This window comes from Emys orbicularis, chromosome 11 (genome assembly GCF_028017835.1).
Source record: "Emys orbicularis isolate rEmyOrb1 chromosome 11, rEmyOrb1.hap1, whole genome shotgun sequence".
NCBI lineage: Eukaryota > Metazoa > Chordata > Testudines > Emydidae > Emys > Emys orbicularis.
Window position 1 is genome coordinate 71277184 of NC_088693.1, and position 12518 is coordinate 71289701.

Below are 12518 nucleotides of genomic sequence, written 5' to 3' on the forward strand. Positions count from 1 at the left end.
CGTAACAGTCCCCAGTATGGCCAGCTCTCATGATTTTCTCACGAGTGACAGGATTTCAGAGGGATCTGGAGCTGGTTTTGTGCCGAGGTAAGAAACTCCTGCCCCAGAAGCGCGCAGAGTCTCTCTCTTCTGCTAACCATTCCCACAGGAAGGAAGGAGGGAGAAGAGCCCAGCAGCTCCCTGCAACGCCAATCCCTCCTTTCCCTCAGCTTGCCAGTCTCACAGAAGGGAGCAGGGGCAGAGGGAGCAAAGAGCCCAGCACAGCTCCTCCTGTGAGAAACACCTACAGGACTGCATATCTGCTCCTCCCACTTCTCCCTACAGAGGTGAGGCTTGAGGGCTGAAGGCGGGCGGGGGGGCTGAGGAAGAAGAAGAATTACTTGGAAGGGGATGGGCAGATGTTTGGGTGAGAGCTCCTGCAGCTGGGGCCAAAATCACCTTACCCAATACATTTGGGAGAGTGGGCAACACAAGCTATTACAGACACACTGGGGATGGGCAGGGGGAGTTCAAAAGCGAAGACTGATTATATTGTGGTTTTGGTCTTTAAGGATCTCTTGATTCTTGGGGGGTCTGACTCATAATTCTTGGGCTCGAGGTAGGAAATACTGCAGTCCAGCCTCTCCTATTCCAGTATTCAACCTCCTAAAACACAGGCAGTCATTATGCCAAACAATGTGCTGTTAACAACTGCCACTTGGACTGGACCGAAGCCAAGCTTTCAATTTTAACACAGTTCTGAAAGTGAGGCTAATACATTAGTCCACTGTTTCCTGCAACTGCCTCCAAACCGTGATTAGTATATTACATAGTTTATTTACACTGAAACATGAAGCCTATTTCCTAATCAAATGCTAAAATAAGCAGATCTTTTTCACACTTGTATGCTTTCTTCCTACTACATGCCTTAGCCTCCATCAAAACATTTCCTGCTCAGAAATAGTCTTGAGCACAGCATCTGTACAAGACCTGAAACTAAACCAACAGGACAGAATATTTTGGAAAACACAAGCAAAAGCAGTTTAAAATATAAAAAAGAAAACAGTGTCCCACCCCAAATAGGAGAAAGGCTGCATTTTCAGTGTGCTGTGATTATTTATAAATGACCGTTGATCTGATAAAAATAATGTTTTTAGTTTTAACATACATTCAAGCCTTTCAGCATTTTCTAAGGGGCAGGTATGAGGTTGAAACAATGAATTACTGCTTCAACCACCACTTAAACAGTGTCTTTAATATGTGCTTTATTCCCAACAATATCAATGAGAATACAGTGCACATGAGAGTACATGCTCACATTTCTTTAAGTCTTAATTTGTTTTTAGCAAAAACTCAACAGTGTTAAACAAATTAGCATTGCTAAATAATCTCTTTGCCGTCTAATTACTTCGTCAAGCTCCCTAGATAAACCAGTTCAAAATTGTTTTTCCTTAATTTCTTGAGGCAACAGCTAAAATCCATTTAAAAGTTTTTGGATGCAATTCACAAGTGTTCTGCCACTGTTCTGATGTACCCCTCAGTCTTCACTCATTCAGCAGAGATGAATCATGAGAGCAGTTTTTATTGTAGGTTAATTTTGTCCTTTGCTGGGCCTATTTCCCTCACCTCATGGAAGTAAAGACTAAACCACATAGTGTCTAAAAGTTGCTGAAAACAGTTTTAAAGCTATAATCTTAAAATGGAATTCAACTTTTGTCTTCAGTTAAGGTTCATTATAATGATCTGACTTAAACTTATCCAATGACTGGCACACAGCCTAAGACAGGAATTCTCAGCATTGTCTGCAGTGAGGACCACAGTCCCCTCTACCATGAGCTTCCACATAACACCATTGTGGCAACTACTGCAATTCATAGAATCATAGAATATCAGGGTTGGAAGGAACCTCAGGAGGTCATCTAGTCCAACCCTGGGTTTAGCAGGCCAATGCTCAAACCACTGAGCTATCCCTCCCCCCCATACACATACAATATAAAAAGTTATGTATCCTTAGCTGTCTTATAATGCCTTTTGGCAAGTGGAGACAAGCATTCACAGCATCTGACCACCAACAAGTGCACCACAGACCACTAGTGATATATGGTCCAATGTTGTCAATGTGGACCTAAGGTCATGATTTGCTATCAACAGTTCCTCAAGGAATTGTTGTGAACAGTAATAAGTGCGCAATAACACAGCATATTTTTTTTGTTTTTAGTCCACAAATAGCTTATGACAATTGTCCAGCAAAATTTAGAATCATGTCATTTACACACCCACAATGCACCAAATTCATTTTGTGTTTAACACTGTTGAATTCAGATTTGTCATTCCTATTTAACCTAGAGAATAGATCTAGACTAGTTATGAGAATGCTAATTCATTTGCCAACCTAAACTGAAATCCCAAGTTAGAATGCAAAAAAACCCCTTCATATTTACAAAGGATAGTTATACTTACATAAAGGTTGCCTGTCACTTACTGCCAAGAGGCCTTTTTGAAATGCAAATTTAAAACCAGCAATTCCTCATGGCAACCTCCCTACCTATATAGGCTGGAGTATAATTAATTTCATACTTTATTAAAAGTTAGTATCACTAGGTATTTAATGTGTCAAAAGGACACTCTTCCTTACAGTACCCGTGGCATGAGGCCAGCATGAACACTAGAAGTTGAACTCCTATATTTATTGTTTTGAACAATCAAATCACAGCTGGGTCACTAAACACTTTGAGTTTCTGCCAAGGTCAGCCAAGTCTTCCTGTTTGTGTGCACTTCCTTTCGTCTAGCTTGTGACTCCACTCCACATTCGTCAAAGATACATTTTTTGAAAATATCTTCAAAGGGGAAAAGCTTTGCAGGCTGAAATGCAAAGAGGTTTACTTTCCAGTATTGAAACATTACTCATTTCAGTATAGCAGATTTATTTCTTCCCCAATGCCTACATTTCACGATAAGAAAGCAACTGCATCAATATACTTTGGTTTTCTTGCAACTTCTGCTTGTTACTTGTATTACAAATACTCCTGACCTTTATTTGAGCAGCATGACCTATTAACCAAGATTTTATAGAGGTTGAACCTCTATAGTCCGGCACCCTTGAGACCTGACCGGTGCCAAACCAGAGAATTTGCCGAACCACAGGAGGTCAATGCAGAGTGCCAGCGGGCCTCCATAGGCAGGGGAAGTAGGGGTGTGGCGGGTGCTGTAGCACCCCCAGGCTTTGTGCCCAGCGTGGCCCCCGACCCAGGGTCCCGGCCGTCGGCCCCTCTGCTGCTGCCCGGGGTTCCGGCCACCGGGCTCCGCTCCTGGCCCCAGCCCTCCGCAGCCGCCCCCAGCTGTGGTCCCAGCCTTACCCCTGTCCACGCCCCTCACTGCCCCAGGCTAGGATCACAGAGATGCGGGGTGAGGGAGGCAGAGGGGAGAACTTGGTGCCAGTGGATGTTCTGCACCCACTAATTTTTCCCCATGGGTGCTCCAGCTCACCAGATCTGTCACACTCAGACTCACGTGTGACAGATCTGGAAAGAATCTTTATAGCGGACAGACTTTTCCTTCCAATGAAATTTAGCCCTAGTTACTGGCTATTTCCTAAGCAGAAATGCCTGATACAGGATTATGTTTTCTCAACTTGACATTATGCCATTGGAAACATGTCATTTAAAGCCCAAGATTTGCCAATTACCTTTACAGAGCTGGTGGGTCACTTCTGTTGAAATTGATTTGTAATGCTAAAATGAATTGTTCCACTTCAATATGCACCTTTTTCCATGTAAAGATTGACAGCCCTAATGATAAAGTAAATAATTTATTCACTTTTACTATTGGAAACAGACTGCTGAGTTTCAGTCTTTAATGAAAGACCCATAGACAAACTTCCAATGTATTTAAGTGCAATTAGGCAAAGAAATAACACATTATAGAAATGAAGACTGTGGTAACACAAAAAATTTAAATTCTATGTAACTTATGTCAGAACAAATACTATGATATTTAAAAAGGGTAAGTGGGATGACCCAGAAAATTATTGGCCTCTCAGTCTGACATAGATCCTGGGCAAGATAATGGTGTAGCTGATACGTGACTGGATTAACAAAGAATTTAAAGGAGGGTAATATAACTCATGCAGATCAGCACGGGTTTGTGGAAAACAGACCTTGTCAAACTACCTTGACCTTTTTAGATGAGATTACAAGCTTAGTTGATAAAGGTAACAGTGTTGATGTAATATACTTGACTTCTGTAAGGCATTTCCCTTGGTACTGGACGAATTTTAATTAAAAATATAAAGATATAAAATTAACATGGCACACATTACATGGATTAAAAACTGGCTAACTGATAGGTCTCAAAATTAAACTGTAAAAGGGGAATCGAGAACGAGGGTGTTTCTGGGGTCCTGCAGCTGTCAGTTCTTGGCCCTACACTATTATCCATGACCTGGAAGAAAACAAAAGTGTCAATGATAAACTTTGGTCCCCCCTCCTTGGGTCGTGTAGTAATTTTTGCTGTTCAATGGGGGTTGCGGTGCAATGAAATTTGAGAACCCATGCCTTACCGTAATAGACTCAAGGAGCTCAATCTACCTTCACAAAGGGAAAGTTAAGGAGTGACTTGATTACAGTTTACTAACCTACATGGGGAACAAATATTTAAATAATGGACTCTTCAGCCTACCAGAGAAAGGTGTAACATGATCAAATGACTGGAAGTTGAAGCAAGACAAATTCAGATGAAGTCAGGCATAAGTTGTTAACAGTGAGAGTAATTAACCACTGGAACAGTTTACCAATGATCGTGGGGGGTTCTCTATCATTGGCAATTTTTAATTCAAGACTGGATGTTTTTCTAAAAAATATGCTCTAGGACAGTGGATCTCAACTTGGGTAACATTGTGGGCCGCATATGCAGCTCTCTGTGTTATATGAGCCGCATCCACACAATATATATATACTATCTGTATGGCCCTGAGGATGTCACATGGGCCACAGCTATGTGCTGTATGTTGTGGCCGCAAGTGGTCTGCAGGTTGAGAACCACTGCTCTCGTATTAACTTGGGGAAGTTCTATGCCCTGTATTATACAGGAGACCAGACTAGATGATCACAACGTTCCCTTGTAGCCTTCAAATCTATCAATGAATCTATTAGCTGATAAAGCTAAAATTAAGTTATCAGTTTGAATCTATTTTCTCTCTCTCTCAACACAAGGATATTTTAGCATTTATTTTTTTCAGCTTTGTTTACATGTGTGTATTTTAATTTTTTCTCCCTTCTGAACATAGTTTTGGCTTTTAAAATGGATGTAGAAAGTCAAAATAAACAACCTTTGCACATTTTTGGAAAGCATAAGAGTCGGTCAGCATCATGCAGTTCTGCAATAGTTTTACAATTCTATTTTATGATTTGTGGGCAACAATTTCTTGTAGTTGAGAATAAAATTTAAGGAATTTACTCAGTAGCATTACCAAAATTCTGTAAGAAGTGCACTCCTAGGAGCAAAGCAGCATATAATCCCCACTGAGCAGTCACAGCCAAACAATCAATGAAGTAAAAGTGTTTGCCTCAGCATGCTGAAGACAGCAGCTATACTTCATCTTACTCCTGAGGGATTCTGCGACAAAAATTCTGTGCACAATATTTTAAATTTCTATAAATTTTGTCAAATAAATTTGGAGGCTCCAGCATGGCATTGAGGAGCGCAGACCACTGGCTGCACAGAGATGTGCAGCTCCCCCCTGGGACACAGACTCAGTAGTGAGGCTGCACTCAACCCTGACACAGCGCAAGGACCCGGCCTATCCCAGAAACACCCCGGGGTCCTGCCCCTCTCTGTGTGGGTGGGCAGGCTCAGCAAGGTAGGATTCAGGTGTGGAGGGGCTTAATGTGGGGGGGATCCAAGTGTGGGCTGAGAGGGTTCTGTGTGGGGCAATCTGGGTGCAGGCAGCTCAGTGGGGGATCTGGGTGTGGGGGGGGAGATCTGGATGCACAGGGGCTTGTTGGGTGTTCTGGGTACAACAGTAATGGGACTCTGCGGGGAGGAGGGGGTCCAGGTGAATGTGGTTGGGGTTCAGCAGGAGGGTGTCTGGGTGTGTGGGGGGGAGGGAGGACAGAGCTCAGCAGGAAGTCAGGAGAGCTCAGTGGGGAATCCAGATACTGGGTGAGTGGGGCTCATCGGGAGGAGAGGGGGTTCTGAGTGTGGGGGTGGGGCTCGGCAGGAGGGTCTGGGTATGAGGGGGTCTGGATGCATGGGGTTGGGCAGATGGAGGAGCAGCTCCCAGTACAGGGAGGGATCCCTCCCCCTGCAGCTGAGGAGCGATAGGTGCAGGAAGTGCGGGGCGGGGAGGGGGAGAGTTTGTAGAGCTTCCTGCAACTGGGGGAGAAATCTGGGGGTGGGTCTGACCCGGCCCCGGATGCCATGCAGGGTAAGAGGAAGTCCCGTTCTCCCCAGCCCAGCTGTGAAGAGCAGCTGAGCCCAGCACAGGGTAAGAGCCACCAGCTGGGTCTTCCCCAGTCCCACCTCCGGCCCCACAGTGATTTACCTCTCTGCCTGCTGCCCTGGGCACCCGAAACATACTGCTGAGGAGGGTCACATTACTGCTGTTGTGGCTTCCCTTTCCTTCACAGTCAGAAAGTCATTTTTCTATGGGGAAGGAAAGAAATTTGCAGGGGACGTAAATTCTGCACAGGCGTAGAATTCCTCCAGGAGTATTCATCATCTTCCTCAGGCTGCAAGCATCTTTGGCTTGAGTGCTTAGAAATCCACCAAAAGAGCCTTCCTACCTTGCGGAAAACCACCACCTCTGGGCAGTTTGACGCCAGCTGCAAAAGTAGTAATTTTGGAAAATATTGCCCTTAAAACCCCACATTTAATTGTGCATGCATGTCACTATATATATATATATATATATATATATATAGGAGCAAACCATTAGGTTATCAGTCTGCAATGTCACTAATATGTAGCTTTTCAAACCATCCAGTCGTCACATCCCTTCTCAAATTCAAAAATGTTTTAAGCTATGCAAATAAGATTGGTAAGTTATCAAAAACTCAGCACTCAGAATTTCACACAGTCCAAGAACTTTTTGCCTTAAAATAATTACAATTGACCTTCTTAATCAAGAAACCTAAACTGTAGCACAGGTTTAACATGACTTCAGGGTTACAGCTCAGACAGAAATAAATGCAAATGGGGCCTCTTGCCAATGCAAATTCAACAGATAGGCATAAAGTACATGAAGAAACTATTCCAGTACATCTCAAAGTAACATTAAAACACTGTACTGTTTGCCTAAACAAATGTAGTTCCTAGCCATGTTGGAGTCCCAGATTTCGAGAGCAACCTGAATCTCTAGGCCCTGTTGACAACACCACTTCAGATTTGTGTACAGACACCATAGCAGTAAGGGTGGCAACAGTACTTACAACACTTGTTTGCTAACTGAACACATACTAGTATTTGAATCTGCTTTTATACCAATACATTTTATCCACTGTTCCCAACAGAAAAGTAAATGACACATTAGCAACTGCTACCAAATGCATGCCAGGGTGTTGATACAACACTAACACCCAAAAATAGTTTAGGGAATGTGTGACTGTCTGGCATCATCCTAACTCACTACCAGATTCCACCGCATTAGTGTACTTACCCTCCCAATAAATTAGAGAACTATGGCTTAATGTTCTCTGTACAAAGTCCAACTGCACTCAAGAAACATTTAAAATCCCTTCAATTATTTTCCACCCAAGTTTTTCCATCTCCATTTTGATCTGAAAGGAGAAAAGTGACAGGAAAGCCTCTTTTCATAAACCACAATTTCAACTGGCATTCCAACACTTGTTTTTCTGAACAATTCTGAACACAATGCTAAGGTAATGCCTTTTTTTAAAAATCCCTCACCGGTGCAATGCTATAAAAAACTTTAATTTTCTAGTGTAAACAATCCTTGCAATAGTTCCTAAAATATTCCGGAAAGCATGCTATCAATGCAGAAATCACAAGGAAGACTCTTTACTCAGATGGAAAATTAAGTTCTCAGTCACTTAAAATGATCTTTTTTAGTATTCAGTAACAGTATCTCAGACAATTAAAGCAAGGTACAAAAGCAGCAGAAAAGCTGTTATCACTGTGCACGTCCTTGTAATGAACCAACATTTAAAACACCCTCATCTGAACCTTTGTTTCATAACACTGAGCACTTTCCTGAAGTTAAGACTTAAGATGCATGTTATTTCTTAGTTGGCGGATTTTCTTAATTTGTCTTTGAAACAATTTAGTTTTTCCTGATAAGTTAGAACAGTGGTTCTCAAACTTTTGTACTGGTGACCCCTTTCACATAGCAAGCCTCTGAGTGCGATCCCACTTATAAATTAAAAACACGTAAATATATTTAACACCATTATAAATGCTGGAGGCAAAGCAGGGTTTGGGGTGGAGGCTGACAGCTTGCAACCCCCATGTAATAACCTCACGACCCCCTGAGGGGTCCTGACCCCCAGTTTGAGAACCCGAGTTAGAATTTGTCCTTACCAGACAATCACAGCCCTGCTACTTTCATTTACACCAGTCCGGACTACAAAGGAATACCTTAGTACCCCTATGAGCAGAAAGAAAGCAAATTCTTGATGCCAGTAAAAGCAGTACACAGCCTCGCAGCTTTACATTTGCTCTGTCTCAAGCATGGCACACAAGCACCCAACATTTCCTATGGTGATTTCAGTGTTTTACATTTCTTATTAAACTTTATTGTTTAACCTCCTATAAGTGTACAAGCATATATTTGTTGCCAATACTTAAGGTTTTGTAAGCTAAAAATTGCATCACTCTTGCAAGAACAGCCTTCCACTGAAGCAGAGATTATTTTGAGTACAATTCACTCTGTAGCAGAGGACAAGTACAAGGTGCACGTATGTTCCACTTCAGTTTGACTTGGATTTCTGAATTAGACCTTAAATGTTTCATAGGCCCCATGCTACCTCTCAGCACAGAAGCAAATTCATCCTTCTAACTGGTCATAATTCAATGCAAAATTAATCTGAAAGACTGCTTTTTTGTTATGCTTGAATGGCTCATCAAAACTTCAATAGTTTTATAGAGTTTTGTCAAAATGAGAAGTTTGTCAAGTTTCATCTAAGTTGTTCCAGTTCATTTTCCCTCCCAGTACTTTACAAAGGACTTTACAAGTTTCAGAGTTTGAAATTCTTATTAATTAGGAGCCCCAGGGCAGGTGTTTTGGGGCCCCTTTTAGGATTGTTTTCAACCCATGTCAGCATTTTTAAAGTTTTGAACAGCAAATTCATCAGGCAGAACAGCTTTAAATCAGTGTTAGTGAAGCTAGTTAAAGACTGCAATATCATGGAGGATAATAAGGACATTGCATGTAGAACAGCTTGATACCCTCTGAAACTGATTGGCCTGTGAAGTAGATTCACCAACTGTCATTTAATATATGCACAGCAAGGCACTGTAGTTGCTAAATATTACCTTTATCAACTGTGTGTCTGCTTAATTTCCACTATTTTATTTAATCTAACTCTGGCCTCTCTGTACGTTCCCCAAACTCAGTTATAGTGAGTGGAACTGACAGGATTGGAACACTGCAGCACTGGGCTGCTACAGAAACCGAAGAAAAACAGGATAAAAAGCCAAGCGGTGGAGGCATAGGGCAAAGCCACAGAATGAAAATTAGAAGAGATGTATGGGTAGTCACATGTTTGTTCTGTTTATTCCTCTACCTTTGCTCCAAACAATATATTAAAACTAGTATTGAGGGCTATTTGTCTATTGTAACAATATTTCATAAGAAAAGTGCTCAGTTTCCATACAGGAACTCCTCACTTAACTTTGTAGTTATGTTCCTGAAAAATGTGACTTTAAGCGAAACGATGTTAAGCGAATCCAATTTCCCCATAAGAATTAATGTAAATGAGGAGGTTAGGTTCCAGGGAAATTTTTCTCACCAGACAAAAGATTATATATACATACATATATATATATATATATATACACACACACACACACACACACACACACACACACACGCAGTATAAGTTTTAAACAAACAATTTAATACTGGTACACAGTGATGATGATTGTGAAGCTTGGTTGAGGTGGAGGAGTCAGAGGGTGGGATATTTCCCAGGGAATGCCTTACTACTAAATGAACTAGCAATTGACTGAGCCCTCAAGGGTTAACTCTCACAACACTCTACAAGGCAGCAGGAAAGGAGGGAGGGCAGACAGACACATACCCTGTGTGTGAGAGAAAAAAAATGCACATTTCCCCTTTAAGTAACTGACCCCAGGCTTAAGTACACTGCCTTGTTAATTAAATCAGCTTGCTGAGACCTGAGACTGCAGCTACTGCCTAGAAGCTCCCTCCCTCCATCATGTGTCCCCCCTGCTCTATGGAAGATGGGGTAAGCAGGGTGCAGGAGCAGGGGGGATGGGGAGACACCCTGACATTAGCCCCCTTCTTCCTCCCTTCCCCCTGTACAGCAAGCAGGAGTCTCTGGGAGCAGCTCCAAGGCAGAGTGCAGGAGCAGCACATAGCAGTGGGGGGAGGGACAGCTGCTGCTCAGGGAATTTAGGGGAGTGGGGAGCTGATAGGGGGCTGCTCGTCCACCCTGGTTCCAACCACCCACCAGCTAGCTGCAACGGGCTGCTCTTCCTGCAAGCAGCGGACAAAACAGGCGGCTGCCAAACAACGTTAGAAGGGAGCATTTCACAACTTTAAACGGGCAGGTTCCCTAATTGATCAGCAACTTAACATCAAAACAACATTAACCGAGACGACTTTAAGTGAGGAGTTCCTGTATCTATTTTTTCAAGCACCTGCCCAACATTCGCTTTGAGAACCAATAGTAAAAGTTGAAGTTCCTTTTCCTTACATCACCGACTGTTAAAAGTTTTTCTAGGACAAATTAGGTCCACGTTGACACCTGTTCCTCTCACTGCTTTCGACAGTTTGGACAGATTTAACCAATTGGAACACAGTAAATAGTTTAGTTGTTGTGCAATAAAGGAAGCAAGTCCATCTCACACAGTTGCAGTTTTGCAATCTTATCAGAAATGAGCAGCAGTAAATGCCAATATCCATTTAGTGATACAAAGAAGTATGTAGATATACCAAGCAAAATTTAGCACTTAGCCTTAAAAGGTGATGGGGCTATGTCTACACTACCCACCTTTTAGCGACAAAGCTGTGCTGCTACAGCCGTGCTGCTAAAAGGCTCTCCTGCCGACAAAAAACTTCCACCCCCAACGAGTGGTGGTAGCTTCGTTGGCAGGAGAGCTCTCCTGCTGACAAAGCGCTGTTCACACCGGCGCTTTTCGTCAGCAAAACTTTTGTCGTTTGGGTGGATGTTTTTTTCACACCTCTGAATGAGGAAAGTTCAGGTTCCAGTGTAGACAAATCCTTAGAGTATAGCTGCACTTCAATATATATTCCAAATCCCACTGGCATAATTACTCTTGAAAACATTTTTTCTGCCAACCCTCACTCCCCATTTGTAGGTATGCTTTCTAGGTCAACATCATGAGCCAATGAACATAAGTACAATTTATTCATTCAGTAATAATGGGTCACAGTATTATAAAAAAAAAAATTCAGTTACACATACCTAAATTAGACTGACTTGCAGACTTTTACAGTTACTAGTTCCCACCTTAAAAATCTCAAAAAGCTAATGAATACTCATTTAACTTTTCATAAGTCCTCATCCTACTCATCTGATGTTCAGCTTGATAACTGCTTTAGTTCACTGTTTTCCCGGTGTTCTCTACTAGAAAAGCAATTTCACAAAGCTGTTGACTGTGGGAAAGTATTTATTCCGAGTTAAAAGCGCACTCCAATTTCCACTATAGTTTCAGCACCTTCCAGGCTTTTATGCTACTCATATGAATATTACATCTCCATTCAATTATTTTCCACTGGGTACAGTATTCCATATATTTTCTAAATGGCCACTGGCCACTTTCATAGGCATCTGAAGTGCTGTATTGAGAACTATAAATCAATAACCAAGAAGCGAATTTCTGTAGCCCATATAAGCCTTTCCAAAATGGGAATGGTTTTCCTGGGCCTTCGTTAACAAGCATGCTGAACTGAGTAACTGTTAAAAGAAAAACAACTGTGACTGAATATTGTATTATCAATTCTATCTTTCATATGTCACTGGGACACCTTTCAGTTTAGTTCAGAATAGTGGTTGATGTCGTATTATTGCACTTCTGATCAACTTTGTGGAGTAGCAGTCACGTGGTTATTGGCTAAAAAGGCTTATACTTCACAAGCATTTAATTAAGCGTGAATGACAATTGATGGAAATCGAAAAAACTTAGCATTCATATCTAGTAACAATATTTATGTTCTTAAGTCAACAGGAAAAGCTAAAGAGTATTTTGAATTGCTGCCTTTTTAAAAAAAAGATTTGATCTAGAGGCCGCTCTTGAAAAAAAATAATTCCATGAACATCAATTCAAGTGCATCAGCAATAACATATAAAAAACAGTCAAGAATTTGCACTACTGAT

General features: G+C 41.8%; 1 protein-coding gene across 3 annotated transcripts in view; it reads right to left on the bottom strand.

Annotated features, from left to right (window-relative positions):
* AGAP1 (ArfGAP with GTPase domain, ankyrin repeat and PH domain 1) overlaps positions 1-12518 on the bottom strand; it is a 634167-nt gene that overhangs the window by 573275 nt on the left and 48374 nt on the right. The gene's annotated exons all lie outside the window — the stretch shown is intronic.